The sequence below is a fragment of the Dermacentor andersoni genome, unplaced genomic scaffold, assembly GCF_023375885.2.
Source record: "Dermacentor andersoni unplaced genomic scaffold, qqDerAnde1_hic_scaffold ctg00000039.1, whole genome shotgun sequence".
NCBI lineage: Eukaryota > Metazoa > Arthropoda > Arachnida > Ixodida > Ixodidae > Dermacentor > Dermacentor andersoni.
In genome coordinates this window covers 28,451,011-28,471,945 of record NW_027314752.1, presented here as the reverse complement: position 1 = coordinate 28,471,945, position 20,935 = coordinate 28,451,011, and the positions used below count along the sequence as shown (strand labels likewise).

Sequence of the window (20,935 nt, the reverse complement as noted above, 5' to 3'; positions counted from 1 at the left end):
GCTTGCTGGAAGCCAAGAGGTTGTCATTCGATGGTAAACGTGTTATTTACAACCATTCGCAACAAGATCTTGCGACACGCCCTTGACAAATGTTGCGTACCTAATAGTAGGGCGCGCGATACATTCGCAGTCGTCAACGCACAGCGTTAACACTCCTTCAGATACTTTTTTAATAAATAGATATCAAAAAATGAAACAAAGGCTGCCGTTACCGAATTTGTATAAGCATCCGACTAGAAATTCTATGCTGTACACGAAGTTACGCGGAGCTTGAAAGCCAACGTGAACGCCCAAAGAGCACTGCCTTGCTATGCGTGCATTCACTCTGCGAAAGGTCGTCTGCTGCGCTCGAGCATCGTAGGCGGCGCCATGGTCGAGGAGGGAGCGTGGAAGAGAGGAGAAACGAGGAGGAGTGAAGGTGGAGGAGGAGAGTGGCACTACTTTACGAAGTTTCAGGGGCTTTACTCCGAGATGCCTCCCGTACGCTGGCTTATTAGGTTCGCTGCGGTTACTTGGTTCCGCTGTGAAGTGCTTTCTCGCTCCGCGGCTTGTTGGGGCGCAAAACGCGCATCGGAAAATCATTTAAAAGGCTAGGCGGCTTTATCACTGCAGCTGGCCAAACGTACTATGTACTAAATTTTGGTCATTTTATCGGTGCGCTTTAGCTTCGCGCTCATTGCAACACTTGTGAAACTCATAATTGCACCAAACAGAGAAAGCTTCCGCAGTAGGTGGTTATTTGCAGTTTGCCAGTGCCGCATTTACATTTTAAGGGACTATTATGGGGTGCCGTATGAAGTTTTGTTTGTCGTGACATTATTAGTGTCTTGAGCTACAGGCGCTTGTCCCAAACGTCTACTAGTTGGTGCGCGCCTCATCAGTTGAAACGGGCTGCTCGAGTGAAACATAATTATTTCAAGTTTCTTTTAAATTTTTCGATGAAAGGTAGAACTGTAGCCACCAATGGTCAAAACTCAGCATGATGAGAGCGCTAAAGAAAATTTGGTTTCCAATATTAGAAACCTGCAAAGAACTAAGTTCGCGTATTTAGTACCCCTCAGATGACGCCAAAAATGCCTTACAAAAACTAAACAATATATATTGTTAATAAGATAATACACACGACTCTATATACATAGTTTAGCTCTCAAACAAACAATATGACACGAAATGGAGCGCAAATCCAATGTATAATGGAGGTATATACCCAGAAATGGTGAACGAGGTGCAGTGCAAACAATAATTTGTCGGGTGGGAAATTCTGTTCAGATATGCAGATATTTTTGTGCATACAATGTGATGGGAACACTTCCTGTTTTACATAATAAACGCTTTATGTTGGTCTTGCTGATATAAACTTTGCAATTATGCAGTTATTTTGTGCGCCTAAACTTGAGGTACTTCATTTTATCTCGCTTCCCTTGCTTCGATGCGTTCTCTCCTGCGACAAGGACGTGCAACCTCGTGATGACAAAAAGCCGTATAACTTGGTTGGTGATTTCCACGCTATGCTGCGCACAGCCAACCACATCCAGCTTATTTATTGACAGGCAGAAAATAAGGCCCATGATGTTGTCAGCTTTCAACATGTTAAAACTGAAACAATGCGTGAAGGCATCTTCCATTACAGCAACCAAGTCTTTTAGTGCTTGAGATGGGTAAAGTAGGCCACCTCTATCCATATGGTTGGTAAGGCACGGCTCTTCCGGAAGCAGGCGTGAGCCTTTCGCTTGAAGCAACAGCTAGAGAACACTCTTCGCACTTTGTTCTCATTAGCGTTTTCCAGCTAACATACCCGCTAAGTAGTAGGGTATGCGTGAGTCGCCATTTCGTCCCACCATTTCACGATGATCTGGCATCGCATCACAATGCTTTACCATCTCGTGAACTTCCTTTAGGTGGCCCACATCCAGGAGATCCACTAGCTTACTCTGCATAACGACCAAATTTTACCAGTGGCGTGGGTCAAGAAGGCTACTCAGAACTCCTTATGAGGAGCAAACAAAAGCGGAGAAGGCGAAGCTAACTTCACCACAGACTTCACGACGCGCGCTGGGAGCCGGAGAGATTGCTCAAACGGCTCAAACACATCACGCTAGGCATTTCGGAGACGACGAGCGCGCCACCTGTCGCTGTCATGAAAAAATGCCACACCGCCATACGCGGCGCAGCCCAGTCGATGATGATGACACCTCCCATTCTAGCCACACTACCCGGGCGCGCATTTACATTCGCTCGCCTGTGCAGCCGGTCGACTGCAGCGCCGCCCCCGCGGCACCAACGGGAACTATATATCTAGGTAACTTTTCGCCCTAGGTGAGCATAGGTCCCCAGTTGTCGTGTAAAAAACGCGCCTAGCTCCTGAAACGCCCTAGCCCCTATGCGCGCGCGCGTGGGGCCCATAGAAATATACCATAGCGCAGGGTTTAACCCGCTGGAGCAACAGGGTGCGGTTCATTGCGCTTGCACGCAAGCAACACGACCACGAACGAAGCGATACAAGGTGGAACAGCGCGTTTTACGGCAATCGAAGTTGTGTGTGTGTGACGCGCTTGGTGTGCAAAGAGCAGTTTAGTTGCGTGTGTGACGAAGGTGTATGCGCAAAATAGCACGACCACGAACGAAGGTGGAACATCGCGTTTTGGCGTTTGGTGTGTGCAGAGCAATCGAGTTGCGTGTGTGACGCGTTAGTTCGCGCAAACAGCACGACCACGAACGAAGCGATACAAGGTGGAACAGCGCGTGTTGCACAATCGAGTTGTGTGTGTGCGTGTGTGTGACGCGTTTGTTATGCGCAAAGAGCAGGACGACGATCGTCTTCTAACTGCGCCAGAGCAAACCGATTGTTGAGTACTACATACGTATTGCGCGGGCGTTAAAACTAGAGAAACACGGGATTGAGACGCGACCAGCCGCAGTGTATAGCATTAAAACTTCTTTCTGGGCGAGTTGGTGCATACTTGACATGAAAACTGTTTACAGCGCAAACACATGCAACCACAAAGTATAAGGGACAGGACACAAGCGCTGCGTCCTGTCCCTTAGAGCGCTTGTGTCCTGTCCCTTATACTTTGTGGTTGCATGTGTTTGCGCTGTAAACAGTTTTCATGTCACGCAGTGTATAGGACTGTACGTACGTAAGTTTACAGCACCGACTTTTAATTCGGAGTGAATAAGGGACACACCACGAGTGATTTGTATGCGGAGGTTAACACATGTGCATTAATTAGCGGTGGTATAGAAAAAGAAAGGGGGGGGGGAAGCGGAGTGCGGCGGGGATTGCTGAGACAGGTGCTCGAAAGCATTTCCGCGCATGTTTTGTCGGTGTACTCGATGAACTAAATGCCGCATTAAAGAAATTGTGACGAAATGTTGGCATGTGCGTAGTGGCGCAGTTTAAAATGTGTCCGAGAGTAAATCCGAAAAGAACCGAAGCGTACCATGTGTAAAAAATGTGTGAAAACTACAGCTGCAAGCTTATGTTATGCAGCATTGTCCAATGTCGAGATATTGTTCTTATGAATGTAGCACCCATCGCCCTTGTACACATATGTTCTGGCTTCGTTGCACTATCATCGAGGCATTGATCGAGGTTAAGAAAACTGTACCCACAACGAGTGCGTCGCCCTGGTTTCGGTTTCGGTTTTCGCTGCCATTCGTGATAATAAACCGTTTGAAAATCGTACTTTTTGTTGGCAATTCTTTGGACAGAGAACGAAAACGAAAACTGGCAATTAAAATAAGCAATACGTAAAATGTTTTAAACGAAAAACTGTTTCAACATTCTTTAAAGTAACTCTAACATTCTAGGGCTCTAAGCGCCATCTGTTTCCGGTAGTCAAAATGTGTCATGGCGGCTTCCTGTCAATTGGATGTGAGCGTGGACGTGAGCGTAACATGGGAGCTTCGATGGTACATCTAAGCTTTCTTGGTTATCCCAAGCTGTTCCTTATCCTTCCGCGTAATAACTCTTTCTTGTACCCAATAGAATACCGAATAGAGATCGTATAGAAGCTCAGAGGCTGCACCTGTCATTCACATAGACAGGTAAGGTAGCTGTTTGCGACCACTTTCAACTCATCTGGGGCGCACATAATTTTTTTTTTTGTGTTATTTATGCATGAATAGGCATCATTTTTCACGCCGCCTGAAGTCCTCGCTAAAAGTACGCTTTAAATGCTCTGCACGCCTTAAATTGACACCCATCTGTAACGTGTTTGAGCCGTTATTTATAGCCCATATCTTGCGGACTACGATTTTAACCTTATGCGCACTACCGCCCCTTTGTTCTGTTGCGCGCGCGATAGCAGTGTTTTTAGATCCAGAAGGCTGCTTCCGCATGCAAAAAGAGACTCGCCGTGTTAGATTGTACACATGGAGAGCGAACGCTGTGACACGCTCTTTAAATTGCCGACTGTTGCAAGCGCTGGCATCATTGCCGTCGCCGAAGTATATATACAGGCACACTATAATAGAGACATACGTATTTACAGTGCCAAATGAAGAATTTTCGTCCCTTGGCGCTCTTCTGCTTGGCCTGACAGGCAGAGGTCACGCAGTGCGTTGCAGTGAAAGCGCATGAGCATACAGCGAAATCTACGCAAACGTTTTTATAGACAAATGCTCGAAGATTTCTATCACCAGCTGCCACTTGAAAGTGCGTTTAGCTAGCAAGCCAGCACTAGTGTCTGCGCTTTCAAGCATACACTTGATAATACGAAGATAATGCGACAAAGTGTACACATATGAATGACAGATTCAATATTTCTTGACACTCGTAAATCCTCAAACCTGCCAGTTCTTGGTTAGTGCGTGAAAAAGTGGAATTTTGTGTTGTTTGAAAGCAGACATTGGTTCATCCAAACGTGGCTTTGCGTAGGCCGTCGCATTGTATGAATGAATTATCAAATGCTTGGGCATTGGAGCAATGAGGCGATGTAGCTCCAAAAATGCACCTTTGTTCTCTTTTCACTTTGCCTCATGCTATTCTGTCTCAAGTTTAGCCAATGTCAAAGCAGCAATTTCGACTGGCACAGCAACGCTCATTTGAATGGCATCTGTCAATGTCGTAAGTTGTCATTGCTCCTTTCAGCACATATGTTACAGGGCCTTTGACATCTTCATCATCATCATCAGCCTGGTTACGCCCACTGCAGGACAAAGGCCTCTCCCATACTTCTCCAACAACCCCGGTCATGTACTAATTGTGGCCATGCCGTCCCTGCAAACTTCTTAATCTCATCCGCCCACCTAACTTTCTGCCGCCCCCTGCTACGCTTCCCTTCCCTTGGAATCCAGTCCGTAACCCTTGATGACCATCGGTTATCTTCCCTTTTCATCACATATCCTGCCCATGCCCATTTCATTTTCTTGATTTCATCTAAGATGTCATTAACTCGCATTTGTTCCCTCGCCCAATCTGCTCTTTTCTTATCCCTTAACATTATACCCATCATTCTTCTTTCCATAGCTCGTTGCGTCGTCCTCAATTTAAGTAGAACCCTTTTCGTAAGCCTCCAGGTTTCTGCCCCCTACATCAGTACTGGTAAGACACAGCTGTTATACACTTTTCTCTTGAGGGATAATGGCAAACTGCTGTTCATGATCTGAGAATGTCTGCCAAACGCACCCCAGCCCATTCTTATTCTTCTGATTATTTCAGTCTCATGATCCGGATCCGCGATCACTACCTGCCCTAAGTAGATGTATTCCCTTACCACTTCCAGTACCTCGCAACCTATCGTAAACTGCTGTTCTCTACCGAGACTGTTAAACAGTTTTCTGCAGATTAATTTTTAGACCCACCCTTCTGCTTTGCCTCTCCAGATCAGTGAGCATGCATTGCAATTGGTCCCCTGAGCTACTAAGCAAGGCAATATCATCAGCGAATCGCAAGTTACTAAAGTATTCTCCATTAACTCTTATCCCCGATTCTTCCCAATCCAGGTCTTTGTATACCTCCTGTAAGCACGCTGTGAATAGCATTGGAGCGATCATATCTCCCTGCCTGAATCCTTTCTTTACTGGGATTTTGTTGCTTTCTTTATGGAGGACCATGGTTGATGTGAAGCATTATATCTTTCAGTATTTTTACATACGGCTCGTGTACACCCTGATTCCGTAATGCCTCCATGACTGCTGAGGTTTCGATTGAATCAAACGCTTTCTCGTAATCAGTGAAAGCTATATATAATGGTTGGTTATATTCCGCACATTTCTCTATCACCTGATTGATAGTGTGAATGTGGTCTATTGTTGAGTAGCCTTTACGGAATCCTGCCTGGTCCTTTGGTTGACAGAAGTCTAAGGTGTTCCAGATTCTATTTGCGATTACCTTAGTAAATACTTTGTAGGCAACGGACAGTAAGCTTATCGGTCTAGAATTTTTAAAGTCTTTGGCGTCCCATTTCTTATGGGTTAGGATTATGTTAGCGTTCTTCCAAGATTCCGGTACGCTCAAGGTCATGAGGCGTTGCGTATACAGGGTGGCCAGTTTTTCTAGAACAATCTGCCCACCATCCTTCAACAAATCTGCTGTTACGTAATCCACCCCAGCTGCCTTCCCCCTTTGCATAGCTCCCAAAGCATTACTTCTTCCGGCGTTACTTGTGGGATTTCAAATTTCTCTAGACTATTCTCTCTTCCATTATCGTTGTGGGTGCCACTAGTACTGTATAAATCTCTATAGAACTCCTCTGCCACTTGAACTATCTCATCCATATTAGTAATGATATTACTGGCTTTGTCTCTTAACGCATACATCTGATTCTTGCCTGTTCCTAGTTTCTTCACTGCTTTTAGGCTTCCTCCATTCCTGAGAGCATGTTCAATCCTATCCATATTATACTTCCTTATGTCAGCTGTCTTACGCTTGTTGATTAACTTCGAAAGTTCTGCCAGTTCTATTCTAGCTGTAGGGTGAGAGGCTTTCATACATTGACGTGTCTTGATCAGATCTTTCGTCTCCTGCGATAGCTTACTGGTATCCTGTCTAACGGAGTTACCACCGACTTCTATTGCACACTTTTTAATGATGCCCACAAGATTGTCGTTCATTGCTTCAACACTAAGGTCCTCTTCCTGAGTCAAAGCCGAATGCCTGTTCTGTAGCTTGATCCGGAATTCCTCGATTTTCCCTCTTATCGCTAACTCATTGATCGGCTTCTTATGTACCAGCTTCTTCCATTTCCTCCTCAAGTCTAGGCTAATTCGAGTTCTTACCATCCTATGGTCACTGCAGCGCACCTTGCCGAGCACGTCCACATCTTGTATGATGCCAGGGTTTGCGCAGAGTATAAAGTCTATTTCATTTCTAGTCTCATCATTCTGGCTTCTCCACGTGCACTTTCGGCTGTCCTGCTTGCAGAAGAAGGTATTAATTATCCGCATATTATTCTGTTCTGCAAAGTCTACTAGTAACTCTCCCCTGCTATATTTAGTGTCTATGCCATATTCCCCCACTGACTTGTCTCCAGCCTGCTTCTTGCCTACCTTGGCATTGAAGTCGCCCATCAGTATAGTGTATTTTGTTTTGCCTTTACCCATCGCCGATTCTATGTCTTCATAGAAGCTTTCGACTTCCTGGTCATCATGACTGGATGTAGGGGCGTAGACCTGTACGACCTTCAATTTGTACCTCTTATTAAGTGTCGCAACGAGACCTGCCACCCTCTCGTTAATGCTATAGAAGTCCTCTACGTTACCAGCTGTATTCTTATTAATCAGGAATCCGAAAACATCTTCAGTACGACCTAAATATGTTTCACAGCTGTGATTGCCTCAGTGCGTATAGAAGCAACGAAGTGATGCCAAATACTTTTGCAGAATAACTGAAATGTGGGCAAGTTCATTCGGATTCATGATTATGGCAGATTTGAACCCAACACTGTGTAACACTACTACACAGACTGGCGTTTCGGGTAGTCGAGACAAAATTCTTATTAAAACCTCTTCGAGATTTGGCAAACTGTTAGCTAGGTGGGATAAAGTAATTGTGATTCAGAATAGTAGCCTCAACATTGAGCACAAAGCAAGAGGTGAGTTTTTTATTGTGATCATTTTCTACAAGCATGCACATTAGCCTTCCTTACAGTAGTACGAGCATCTTTGTAGCACATCTTTCCCTGTATAAAAAGGGTCATGTTGCTTACTGCTTAGTTGGTGTTATGCATTGTCCACTTCTATGGTGTTGATGCCGAGGATCTCTACAAAACGGAACCTCTTTGGTACAGTCTTGTGGCTGCTTGTGTTCTCCCTTAGCCAGAGACGTGAAGGGGGGTTCACGGTCACTGACCAAGTCTGATGTATAACCCGACGTTTTGGAACTGCATACGGGCTCCTTGTTCACTGAGTTTGACAGGAAATCGTCGTCACTTATGTAGCCAGCACGTGACGTAACAAACATGCGTAAATGGCAGGCATAGTCCCTGGTGTCTGGTTCATCGTAGCTGGCGTTGATTGAATGATTAGCGATTCTAGCAGCCGCCGGGATGACATGTTCTTTTCTTTGGCAACAACAGTGGCATTGTCCCAGTCAATCTTGTGACTATGTTCCTGCGCATGTTTGGCAAATAATAGTCGTGTGACTATTATTTCTTAGATAACATTTTCTTTTTTTTTTCCCCGTTTCCATGCCTGATCAGACGAACTTTCGTCGAACCCTTGATTATGTAGCCAGAGGCAGTGGCACTGGTTGTGTCCTGTTTGAGATGAATGGTCCTTTTGTCCGTCTCTATCCACTATGACCTGGGCTTATCTCCTGGCTGCTGAAGTGTGCCTGCATTTTCCAGGTCAACTACTCGGACATTAATGTCTGGATACAAATTGGGTAGATCTTGCATGCCATGCCCAACATCAGAGTAAGTTTTCTGTTTCTGCCAGCACTTTTGCTCATGCACTTTCATTTTCCTCCGGTCCGGGAGTTGTGGAAAGAAGCTGTCTGCAGTAGCTTGAAGTGTAGTCCTAAGGCTTCGGCTCGTAAGCATTTGCACTAACGAGGAGCTATATTTCAGAAGGCTCAGTCTATAATCGTGTCTTGTAGGCATCACCTGACGTCTCAAGGGAGTTCTTGGATAAGTTTACAGTGGCTTCTGTGCGATCACTGCGGTGTCGGTAGTGTGGACTGCATGCCATTTGTTGGAATTCTTATGAATTCTGCGAACAGCGAGCTGCGCCCTTTTCCAAGCTACAGTTTGTTGTGGTTCACGGCCACTACACTATTGCACGCCGTGTGAAAACAATGAGGCATTGAGTCACAACCACAGGTCCTGTCAAACTAGCCAGTACTAGCTCAGGATACCCTTACTAGTATTTTGTTATGATGAGCCACCGCACCCCTCCAATAGAAAATATGTCCATGGTGAACTTCTGTAACAGCTTTTCTCAGAATCCCAGTTGCAGGAGTGTCACCCTTCTCTTAGCCCTGTGGTGCTAGCATGCATGACATGACTTGAAGACATTTGCTGTTTGTATGTATTTATGATGCAGTACTTTGTCGTCTTGCTAGGCATTTATTGATTCCAAAGTGGCCTTCAAGTGAGAAGTGCTGGGTGGGTAAGCTCCTGTAGCTTCTTGGGCGCGATGGTTTTGTTGCCACAATGTCAACATGTCTTGGACTACATCGTCCTTGTGAAGCCAGAATTCTTTCAGACTTTGCAACACCTTGGCCAGCTCTTTCAAGTGAAGATGCGAAGTTGGCAGCAGCATTAATCTAGTACTTGTTCTTTCTTCAGTTCTTGTAAAGAAGGTGGGGAGAGGCAGCATGCATAGCCTTCAATCTTGGTAGGCCCTTCTGGTGCCTGTTATTCTCCTTCACATGAGAACTTGACAGTGTATCAGCTGCGGGAAAGTCTTTGCCTAAGATGTACATTATGCCTCATAATGTATCAATCATGTGTGCATTTTATGATTTGGGAAACAGATTGTTGCCCCATTTATAGAATTTATCTCAAGCTTGCAAGAAAGAAAGCACTTCTTTCTATATCTAGGCATAGCCAGGCATTCTGTCTCTGCAAAATATCTTGAGGCGTATCTAGTAACATGTTGCCCATCGTCTTGCTTTTGGCTGAGCACTGCAACTAGACCACAGCACAAAGCATCAGCTGTGATTAGCAGCTGGTCTCATTTTGAGGAGCGCCAGCCAAGCACTGGATCTGAAGAAAGTATTTCTTTCCATTTTGAGAATTCTTGAACCTGTGTGGGTTCCAGATAAACCATGCTTTGAAAACAGCATGCTGGGCAATGGGTGTAGTGTTTGTCATGTTAGGAGCGAATAAACCTAGATAGGTGGTCATGCCCATTAGCAGCTGTAGTTCTGGAGGATGGTCTTGGCATGTCTGTGACAGCTTTGAGCTTGTTTTCGTTCATGATATGCCCCAAGTAGGATATTATTGTGATGCCAAACTTACATTTCTCTTTGTTGATGGCAGCTCTTGCCCAGTGGGTGCCCTCAAATGTACTGCAGAGTTTGTTGTGTTGCTGTTTAGTTGAGCATCAACTGATAACCTCGACCATATGACAAGCAACACATGTAAGTTCTGGATGAATATCATTCATATACCATTGTATTTGATCTGGGGCACGCCAGATACCAAATCGCATGAGCAGTTAAAGTGAAACCAATGGAATGGTGCTGTAAAGGTGGTCAAGAACTTTCCGTCATTTCTCAGGGATTTGCCAAAACCCTGAATTTGGGCATCAATTTTTCATACACCAAGCTGTGACTCGTAGTATCTGAAGGGTATGCTCTACTGCAGGAATTGGATATGATGCTCATAGAACTTGCTTGTTCAGTTTTTGTATAATCCATAAAAGTGTAGAGTGCTCCTGATGGCTTCGTCACCACTACCATAAGCGTGCACCAAGGAGTTGGCTCTGTCATAGCTGTCGTAAAACCAATCTTAAACCTGGAGAAGTTTGGCTTTTGTCGTCTGTAAAAGTAGCCATACAAAACAGTGAAATATTAGTCCAAAGGACGCAGGCTTGAGTTTCAACATTGTCATGCAAGCTGCGCAGAGTATTTGAGGATGCGGCTTTGAATCTCCTTAACCATTAACATTCTCAATCTGTAAGCGCTCGACTTCACCTTCACAATCACCTCTGTCACCTATTTAGCAAATTTATTTGGAAATAGCAGCATTCTGCCTGATGCACGAGATGGAACTTGATGTTGTGCTAGTCGCCTTACACAGTGACCACAGTAACTTGGAGATCACCACCTTCTTGAAATGTCACGAACCACATTGTTTTCAGGTTGATACAAGAAATCGTGTCTAATAATCATCTCTGACAAAAAGAAATAACTGATGCCCGTGGCAAGGTGCCATTCAAGTGGTTGAGTTCCTCCGGGAGGTAGGGGGTGATACGAGTGAGAACCCTCAAAAGCCGATTATGGCCTTAGCCAAGCAGCCCTAGGTGACATAGTAAAGCTTTTTCGGCACGATGTCATTAGGCACCACCCTATGTAATTTATTTGCTTCCACAACCCCTGCATGGCTCACGAGTGTCTGGTGGTAAATTTCTGAAGCCACATCAACCTCAATGTAGCATTCCTAGTTCCGAACACTTCAATCTGCATGCCACTATGTATGGCAGGTGTTACTGGGAAGGAGACTGACGAACAGCTACACATAGATAAAAACTCTCTAAAGGCTGTTATTGCGAAAACACTGCCCAACATCAACACACGCTATATGATACAAGAATGTTGCTACTATGAAAGATTAATTCAGTCAGTAATTGAAGATGAAGATGGTTTTACTCAATAGCCTTATAAAAAATGGTAAAAGAAAGCTAATAAATTTGGAACTCATGTTTCAGATCTTGTCTGGAAAAAAAATCATTATGTCTTCAAATATCTCACGCAGCCACTAATCCTGTTCTACTTCATCACCTTCAGGTATGCTAGAGAAGTCTTTCTCGTCATTGGGCTCCAAAATGTAGTTGAGCAAAAGGAGTAGACCTAGGTGGCTGACAGGATGGCTCTTCTTTAAGTGTGGTGCATAGAAGAAAAAAGCATGCAAACATCTTCAACACTGTAATGAGCATTAACTGTTAGGGATGAAACATGAAAAACCCCAGGGAAAACATTTAGGTTTGGTGGAAATGTACAAAATACACAGAGACTAAAGACAGTGAAGGAAAATGAAAAATGCTTGTGTAAGCTTCTTCAGCAGTGCGTTTGTTGCCTGTAGACAACACCAGGTAGAACTTGGAAAGCGACCTTCACCCTGAGTTGACGTCAATTCTGCGTGCAATTGGTGCATATTGACACAAAGATGTGGGGCTCCCGCACCGCAGAACGGCGCGCGCAAAGGTCGGCGCTATGAAACACGAAGTGCGTAAGCTACACGCTCTTGTTCTGGCCCCCTATTAAAGAGAAGCGTATATTTTGCAAGACTCCGTCTCCAATCTGCGTTACATTTTTCTGGTGGAGGTGCGGGGTACGTGCTACCACTCCCAGATCGAACACCGCCTACAAACACAGTACGAAGTCCGGTCAAGCTGACTACTGTGCAAGTACGGACAAGCTGCCGACTTCAAGGACTGCCGCCTGAGCATGAGCCTCTACGCGGTCAAGTAAGAAGGACGAATACATCGGTTCCATCTCCTCGACCGCGCCGACCGAGGTCGTCCTCAACCAGCCACGAATCCCCACGTCCTTTCATGGGGACACCTTTGAGGATGTAGAGGACTGGCTCGATCACTTTGAGCGTGTTGCAGAATTCAACGGCTGGACTCCAGAGCGCAAGCTACGGAACGGCTACTTTGCCCTCAAGGACTATGTGTGGACATGGTTTGAGAATCGTGAAGCGGGGCCCTATCGACATGGGACGAATTCTGACAACAGCTAATCGGCACATACGCCAGCTTCGATCACAAGGAGCGAGCTGAATCTGCAATTCAGGCGAGAGTACAGAGGCCAAATGAAAGCGTCGCAATGTTTCTCGAAGATATATGCCGACTTTTCCGACGTGCGGATCTATCCATGCCGGAAGGAAAAAAGCTCAGGAACTTGATGCGCAGTGTCAAGCAAGAGTTATTCGGTGCCCTAATATGCAACCCACCAAAGACTGTTGCAGAGTTTCTCGCGGAAGCCGTATCAATGGAAAAGGCACTGCAGCAGCGAACAAGGCAGAACCGCGACGTGTCGACCCTATCGCATGACTCTCTCGCTATACCCCTGGACAATACCGACGCCTTGCGGGAGCTCATTAGGTTTATCGTTCGAGAGTAGCTTCAAAATCTTCAGGTGGCTCCAGCATCGGTACAGCGGCTCGATCTGGCTGAGGTCGTCCGGGAGGAAATCAGGCAGTCAGTCGAAGTCCCAGAGTGAAGCGAGACACCACAGCACGAGGTACGGCAGCCACAACCTTGCATGTCGTATGCGGAAGCAACGTGGAATTCGTATTTTTCGCGATGTGAGCGACGTCCCGGACTTTCATGGTGTGCACGCCGTTGAACAAGCAACTGGCGACTTCAGGCCTCGCCGCACGCCATTCATGGCTGAAACACGACCACCCCGCAAGAGCGACGTATGGCGCACCGCAGACCGGAGGCCCTTGTATTTTTATTGCGATGAAGCTGATCACCTCTACAGGGCGTGTCCTTACCGTCGAGCTGGGCTCCTTGGATTTTCACTGAATGCACCGTGCCCGTGCAATGGTGAACGCCCCCTGGAGTTTGAAGCATACCTCCCAGAGGCCAGGACCTTGTTTGCTCCACGATTCCTTAAACCCCGGTCACCGTCACCCGCCCGAAACTGGTCTTCCAGCCCCCTCCTCACATCGAGAGCAACGAGGCGTCGCTCACCCAGCCCTGCCTCCCAGGAAAACTAAGTCCAGCGACCTGCGCAGGTGAGGTTGCTGACATTGCGAACGCTGAAGATCCTCCACTACGACAACCGCGATATGACGTAATTGTGATGCAGAGAAAGCAGTGTAGTTCCGTGTCAGTATCCTGCGACGTACGAGTTACCATAGATGACCACGAAGTCACGGCGTTAATCGACATGGGTGCAGACACGTCTGTCATGAGCCAGAATCTCGCGTGTATGCTGAACAAAGTTTCGACGCAATGGACCGGAACTCGGATTCGTACTGCAGGAGGGCATCTCATAACTCCAATGGGTCGGTGCACAGCACGAGTCAACATGCAGGGCTTCACGTACATCGGCGACTTCGTCATTCTTCCTGAATGTTCAAAGGACCTTATACTCGGCATGGATTTCCTTGAGGCGAACAGTGCCATCATCGACCTGCAAGAGTCTAGAGTCAGCTTCACGACTACGCAAGCCATGGCGAACAGTAATGACAACGACCGTGACATCGCGCTTTGCGTAACTGACGATCACATCACGTTGCCACCCAAGAGTAGCGTGCTTACCCTTGTCCGATGCGACATGGAGGACGCCGCCGAAGGAATTGCTGAGGCAAACATGCCCCTGCTTCTTGAGCGCCACATTTGTATAGCCAGAGGGCTTCTTCGGGTGCAAAACAAATGTTCAGTCATTTTGCTAACAAACTTTAGCAACAAGTATCGGCATGTACCGCGACGAACGAAATGGCTGAACTGAGCTCATTTCCTCGCGAAATCACTAACGTTACTGACATTGCCACATTGGAAACCGCATCGTCTCAGCAATCTGGGTTACCCAGCCTAAAAGAACGGATTCACTTTAACGCCGCTCTGCCAGACCATCAGAAAGACCGTCTACTGAGTCTTGTGAATGAATTTGTGGACTGTTTTTCAACGTCATCCAAAGTGCGGCGCACGTCCATCACAAAGCACCACATTATTACGGACGAGTCTGCACGTCCTGTCTGTCAGCATCCTTACAGAGGGTCTCCAGTGGAAAGGGAAGCGATCAAGCATCAGGTGAAAGAGATGCTCCAAGACGACGTGATCCAGCCATCCACCAGCACGTGGGCATCCCCTGCAGTGTTAGTTAGAAAGAAAGACAACACACTACGCTTCTGTGTAGATTACAGAAAGTTGAACCGTGTCACCAAGCGTGATGTTTATTCATTGCCACACATCAACGACGCAATGGATCGTCTACAACATGCCAAGTTTTTTTCTTTGTTGGATCTTAAATCAGGATATTGGCAAATCGAAGTTGATGAACAGGATCGTGAAAAAACAGCATTTGTGACACCTGATGGGCTTTATGAGTTCAGAGTTCTCCCCTTCGGTCTCTGTTCCTCACCTGCCACCTTTAATACCACCAGCATACCGTGCTTGCTGAACTCAAACGGCAAACCTGCCTCGTATACTTGGACGATGTCGTCGTGTTCTCGAGCACGTTTGACGAACATCTCACATGACCCGAGAGTGTCCTCACTGCGATCCATACTGCCGGCCTCACCATCAAGCCTGAGAAATGGTACTTCAGGTTCCAAGAGCTCAAATTTTTTCGCCATGTCGTTGGTCCTCAAGGCGTCCGACCAGACCCCGACAAGTTAGCTGCCGTCGCCGAGTTTTCACCACCCACAGACAAGAAGGCTGTCCAACGCTTCCTTAGTTTGTGCGCATATTATGGGCGCTTCGTCAAGGGCTTCTCGAGAATTGCTGAGCCTCTGACAGGGCTTACATGCGACGATGCGCCTTTCATTTGGGCGGATGAGCAGCAGCAGTCTTTCAATGAATTGCGCGTTTGCAAGAGGCCCCGATACTTGCTCATTTCGACGAAGACGCTGACACTGAAATCCATACTGACTCCAGCAATGTGAGTCTCGGCACTTGTGCAGTGGCAAGCTGGTGCGGAACGCACCGTTGCTTATGCAAGCCGCAGTCTCACCAAGGCTGAGGAAAACTACTCAACTACTGAAAAGGAATGCTTAGCGGTTGTGTGGGCAATTGGCAAATTCTGACCCTACTTGTACGGTAAACCCTTTAACGCTGTCAGCGATCAACCACGCCCTGTGCTGGCTTGCCAACCTCAATAGATCCTTCAGGCAGACTAGCCCATTGGAGCCTGCGCTTACAAGAGTATGATATTACAGTTGTCTACTGATCTGGCAGGAAGCACAGTGACGCTGACTGTTTGTCACGTGCACCACTCTCTACGACCTCATCGGACCCTGACCATGACTTGCCATTTGTCGGCGTTATCGACGCCATAAAGATGGCTGAGCACCAGCGCGCTGACGCTGAGCTGCTGCCGCGGATCGAACACCTCCAAGGAGTTGAAGGTGTTTTACTCCGCTCGCTCGTGCACGGCTTATCATCATACTACTTGTACAACAACGTCCTTTACAGGAAAAACTGCGGAAGCGGCCCCAATACGTACCTCCTTGTCGTGCCATCGGCACTACGCCACGACATTTTGCGAGCCTGCCATGATGAGCCATGTGCGGGACACCTGGGATTTGCCAAGACTTTAGGCAAGGATACGACAGAAGTATTACTGGCCCCGGCTTTATTCCTCTGTGCAACTGTACATGAAGACCTGCCGCGACTGTCAGCGCCGCAAGAAAGCACCAGTTAAACCGACTGGCTTTCTCCATCCTGTGGACCTTCCTCAAGCACCGTTCCAACAAATAGAATGGATCTACTTGGACCGTTCCCAGTGACCTCTTCGCGCAACAGATGGATAGTCGTCGCTACCGACTACTTAACCCGCTACGCCGAAACAAGCCATTCCGCAAGCAAATTCATATGAAGTGGCCAAGTTCTTTGTACGCGACATCGTCCTACGACATGGTGCACCGTCTGTTCTCATCACTGACCGCGGTACAGCATTTACAGTGGAACTTATGCAGGATGTTCTCCAGCTGACGCATAGCTCTCACCACAAGAGCACTGCATATCACCCTCAAACCAATGGATTAACGGAACGTCTGAACAGAACGCTGGCTGATTTGTTCTCCGTGTATGTCGACATAGAGCACAAGACGTGGGACGCGATCTTACCCTATGTGACTTTCGTGTATAACACTGCTGTACAGGAGACTACACAGTTTACGCCGTTCAAACTTGTATACGGGCGCCACGTCAGGTCAACACTTGACGCCATGCTACCACTGGCTGATAATAGCCCTGACACCCTTCGATACAACTAGGGTCGACGCGACATCCATTACAATACCGGCGGCTGCGTGTGGGTCTGGATGCCTGTCCGCTGCCGTGGACTCTCAAAAAAGTTGATCCGCCGGTATTTTGGTCCTTACAAGGTTACACGCCGCCTCTGTGACATGACCTACGAAGTGGTCCCCTACAGTTCTGACCCCAGTTCACTCTGTCGTCGTCCTCCCGCTGAAGTTGTTCACGTAGTGCGCATGAAACCATACTATGCGCATACGTGAATGCCGAGATGCACCTGAGGAGCTCCATTTCTTATGTCACTGAAATAACTTTTTGACGCGACCGAGACGGTCGCTTTTCTCATGGGAGGCAATTGACACAAAGATGTGGGGCTCCTGCACCGCAGGACGGCGCGCGCAAAGGTCGGTGCCACTAAAGACGATGAAGTGCGTAAGCTGCACGCTCTTGTTCTGGCCCGCCATTAAAGAGAAGCGTATATTCTGCAAGACTCAGTCTCCAATCTACGTTACCATATAGTCCTTGTCGGGTGTACAATTAAACTTTATATTGCATGTTTTACATATTACTCATCTGATGTCTTAGCAGCATAGGTTTTTCCTCTGCCTTTCTTGTAAAAAAATGTTTGGGAAGTGCGCAAGTGCATCTACTTTGATTTTTTTTGTGCATGGCACATGTGCTGTTGGCTTGGAACTGATTCACAATATTAACAGCCGTAGCGTTCAGGGCCCCATGTCGCTGAAAATCCAGCAGTGGTGTTGGCGACCTTTTTCATGAGAAAATTAATCCCAAACCATGCATCCCGATTCATGCAGGCCCTCCACGTGGCATATAGGCGTTACTGAACGAATTAAAATTCTCAAAGTAGAATGTGTGAAAAATTCATAAAGTATGACTTGCACACAACCTCGAGACATGATAGCGTTGGATTGTAATTTGAATATGCGAGAAAACATAATTCTGTTGTGCAGAAACTCAAACACAAACCCCTTTTCCAGCTGCCATTTCAGGTCTGTCTTAGGAGTGGCACACCCCAGAAAGCTCGCCTTCGTGCATAGCGTTTGCCACCAGCATTTCCAGGAAAACATTACAGAAGCATAAGCTGCAGCTGCCCGGAAGCGTGAGAAGCAGCCAGGGATCTTTTAATGCTATCGTGTTCCACTCTTAAACGCGCAGCTTAAGTGTCCTCCAACCTTTCTTTTTTTTGCTGTTTGGGGACTGCCTTCTTGAAGGTGTTGCTTCGTTTCCTTTCTGCTGTAGGGCGAATGTAATATCTGCTTTGAACAACGGCAAAGCCACATTTTGATTGCACTTGATGCTGGCTGCACTAGTGCGGCATCTCTCCTGAACACTATCCAACAGTTCACTATGATGTTATCACTGAAATAGAATACACAAGACACCTTCGTGTACCACTTCATCTACCTCGAAGTAATATGCCATAGCTCTATGATCATATCCTTAACATCCACTACTTTCTTGGATTCATTTCAGATAGCTGGAATGTACAGACTAAAAAAGCTCGGAAGCGCTTGCGCTCTTTGGAGAATTTTGTATGAGCATTTTCAGGCTGTTCTGGTGACACTAAAAAATACTGGCTCTCCTGTAATCGAGAGTGGATGTAAGCACGAAATGGCTGCCAACAAAGCAGATTGATTGTAGATGATACTAGCCACAATCTTAAAATGGGTGTAGCGTACATTCCCAACGGCACACCCCACCCCACCACGCAACTGTACATTGGTCCATATGGAAGCAAGTTTCCTGTCAAAGACAGAACCCCATTGCAAGTCTCGTCTCGGTCCACCAGATGCGCCGTGGACCTCGCGGACTGCTGGCATTGAAAAGAGCACAAGCAACTGTGTCTCAGTGCCAAAAAATGACAATCAAGTGTACAGTGCCTTGTATCTGCCTCTGAACGTCGCTATTAGAAGTGACCAATAAAACTTCAGCGTACTAGAAGTTACAGCTTGAGTGATATTGTGAGCAAATATTTAGAACTCAGAAGCAATATTTTTTGTAACATGTTTGGGAAGTAACTAGCATATGTATTGCAGTCTTGACTGTTTGCCCGGATGAGCTGGTTTGAGTGACAGGATAATGACTCTGGCTTTTGGTTCATTGAAGGTGGCTGACAACAGGAGCCAAAAGCATTTCATGCTTAAAATGTCTGCAGCAGCGGCACTGTTCGGTTAGTCAAGGACCTCATTTCATGGCCCTCATTCTGACACCTTCGAACACTGTTTCTGCCTTTGTAACGCTTCATAGAATTTATCCTTCAAATTCTTATGTGAAAGAACCATGCATCAATTTTGGCGTATTTCTCAAACTGTACGAGCAGAATTGCTGCTGATTTCATAAATACAACCTATAAATCAATACAGCAGAATTGTTAGTTGAAATATGTAATCCAAATCAAGGAGCCATTCTCAAGACGATGTTCCCGCTGGCACTGATGCGTGGCATTCCTGGCGTTGGTGAAACCTTTATTCTACATGATAAAGCATGAAACATTCACACGTGCTCTTCTTTCCTTCTTTTTTGAGCTTTGCTGTTTCAAGGAGCTTTGCCCTTTGAGTGGCAGCAGCCTGATTGACATAGCTTCTGACTCACATATTTAACATTTTTGCACAGATTGGTCAAGGAGTAGCCAGATTTTGAGAAGTACATCTTTAGCAGAGTCTATAGGTGCTGGCTTTTGGTGTGGAGAGACAAGCAGCTTCATAGCTTCCCTCCTGTCTCTTGTCATTGTGTCAGCAAACTGAAATGAAAACTCTCGAAACAGTATATTTGCTAATGAGGAATCTTTGCAAGGCACATTGTGAAGCGCATGCCGATGAATTGCTTCAACCTCTTACATTAAACAAATTATGCCATGTGCTGTCGAGAGGCAAATAAAGCTGTTCGCTTTAAAAATTAACAATAATATCCGCAGTTTGTGAAGTGATTGAGATATTGTTACCCAGTACCTTCAACAAAGATGTTATGGGAAACAGTGCAAGGAACTAGCATACTTACACTAATTGCAGGTATTTGGCGGAGTTGTATGGGAGACAAGATAGCCAACCAATTTTCCTCTAATGCATGTGAGCTTTGTCATCCTCATGGTGTAATGTAATCGTTTCAGGTAGCGGATAAAGAATGTGTGGCAACATGAAATGGCCTTTGACGACACAGGCGAGTAGTGGATGCCACACTTCAGTTCTAATTAAAGTTACATCAGCACAGAGCATGTATGCTACGACCAAGTTGGGTCCATACTTTGGATTACTGTGTACAGTGTCACTCTCTTCTGCATTGCAGAAGATGGAAGCCAGTGTTTCTTTGCTGTTGCCATTTCAATTTAGTATATTTTCACGTTTTCATGCTTTGCAAAATACAGCCAGAGGTTGCACGGTCTTGAAATGAAGACTACTTTTTGTGTTTTCAAGATAAGTTTTAGCTATAATAAACGGAATTTCCAAAAAACAAATTTTATGTTTGGCCTGCCTTCTTTTGGGTGATCAGACATGGGAGCCATTGAGGCATCATGGCTCATACGTGCTCCATTTATGCTTGAGAGGTGTGTGCACAATGCTCCTTGCATGTTGAAAAAAAAATAAAAAATGGAGACCACCCATAATTGGTGTTGGTTTGCTTTCTTAGCCACAAGTGTTATCTGAAAATATAGCTGGTTTTTGTTACTCTTTCTGGCGGTGCGTTTTAGATGCATAAAAATTATGATGGATGTGCATGTTCAGTGTGATTGCAGGAACGAGAAACTTTACTAGAAGATCCTTTGCAAGAGATGCAAGTGCTTGCCCATTTCATGAAAAAAAAAAAGCTTTGTTTTCATTGTATACAGTAAGCTAAGGGTCAGGCGGACTTGATCACAAAAGCAAAGAGAGAAATTGGT

The 20,935-nt window shown here is 46.1% G+C and overlaps 1 long non-coding RNA gene across 1 annotated transcript; it reads left to right on the top strand.

The window, feature by feature from the left end:
* Positions 1–3,721: 3,721 nt before the first annotated feature.
* Positions 3,722–20,625, top strand: LOC129382738 (uncharacterized). The gene is made up of 2 exons (XR_008610784.2): positions 3,722–4,047; positions 18,039–20,625. It is a non-coding gene; the product is annotated as an uncharacterized lncRNA (long non-coding RNA).
* The last annotated feature ends 310 nt before the right edge of the window (positions 20,626–20,935 follow it).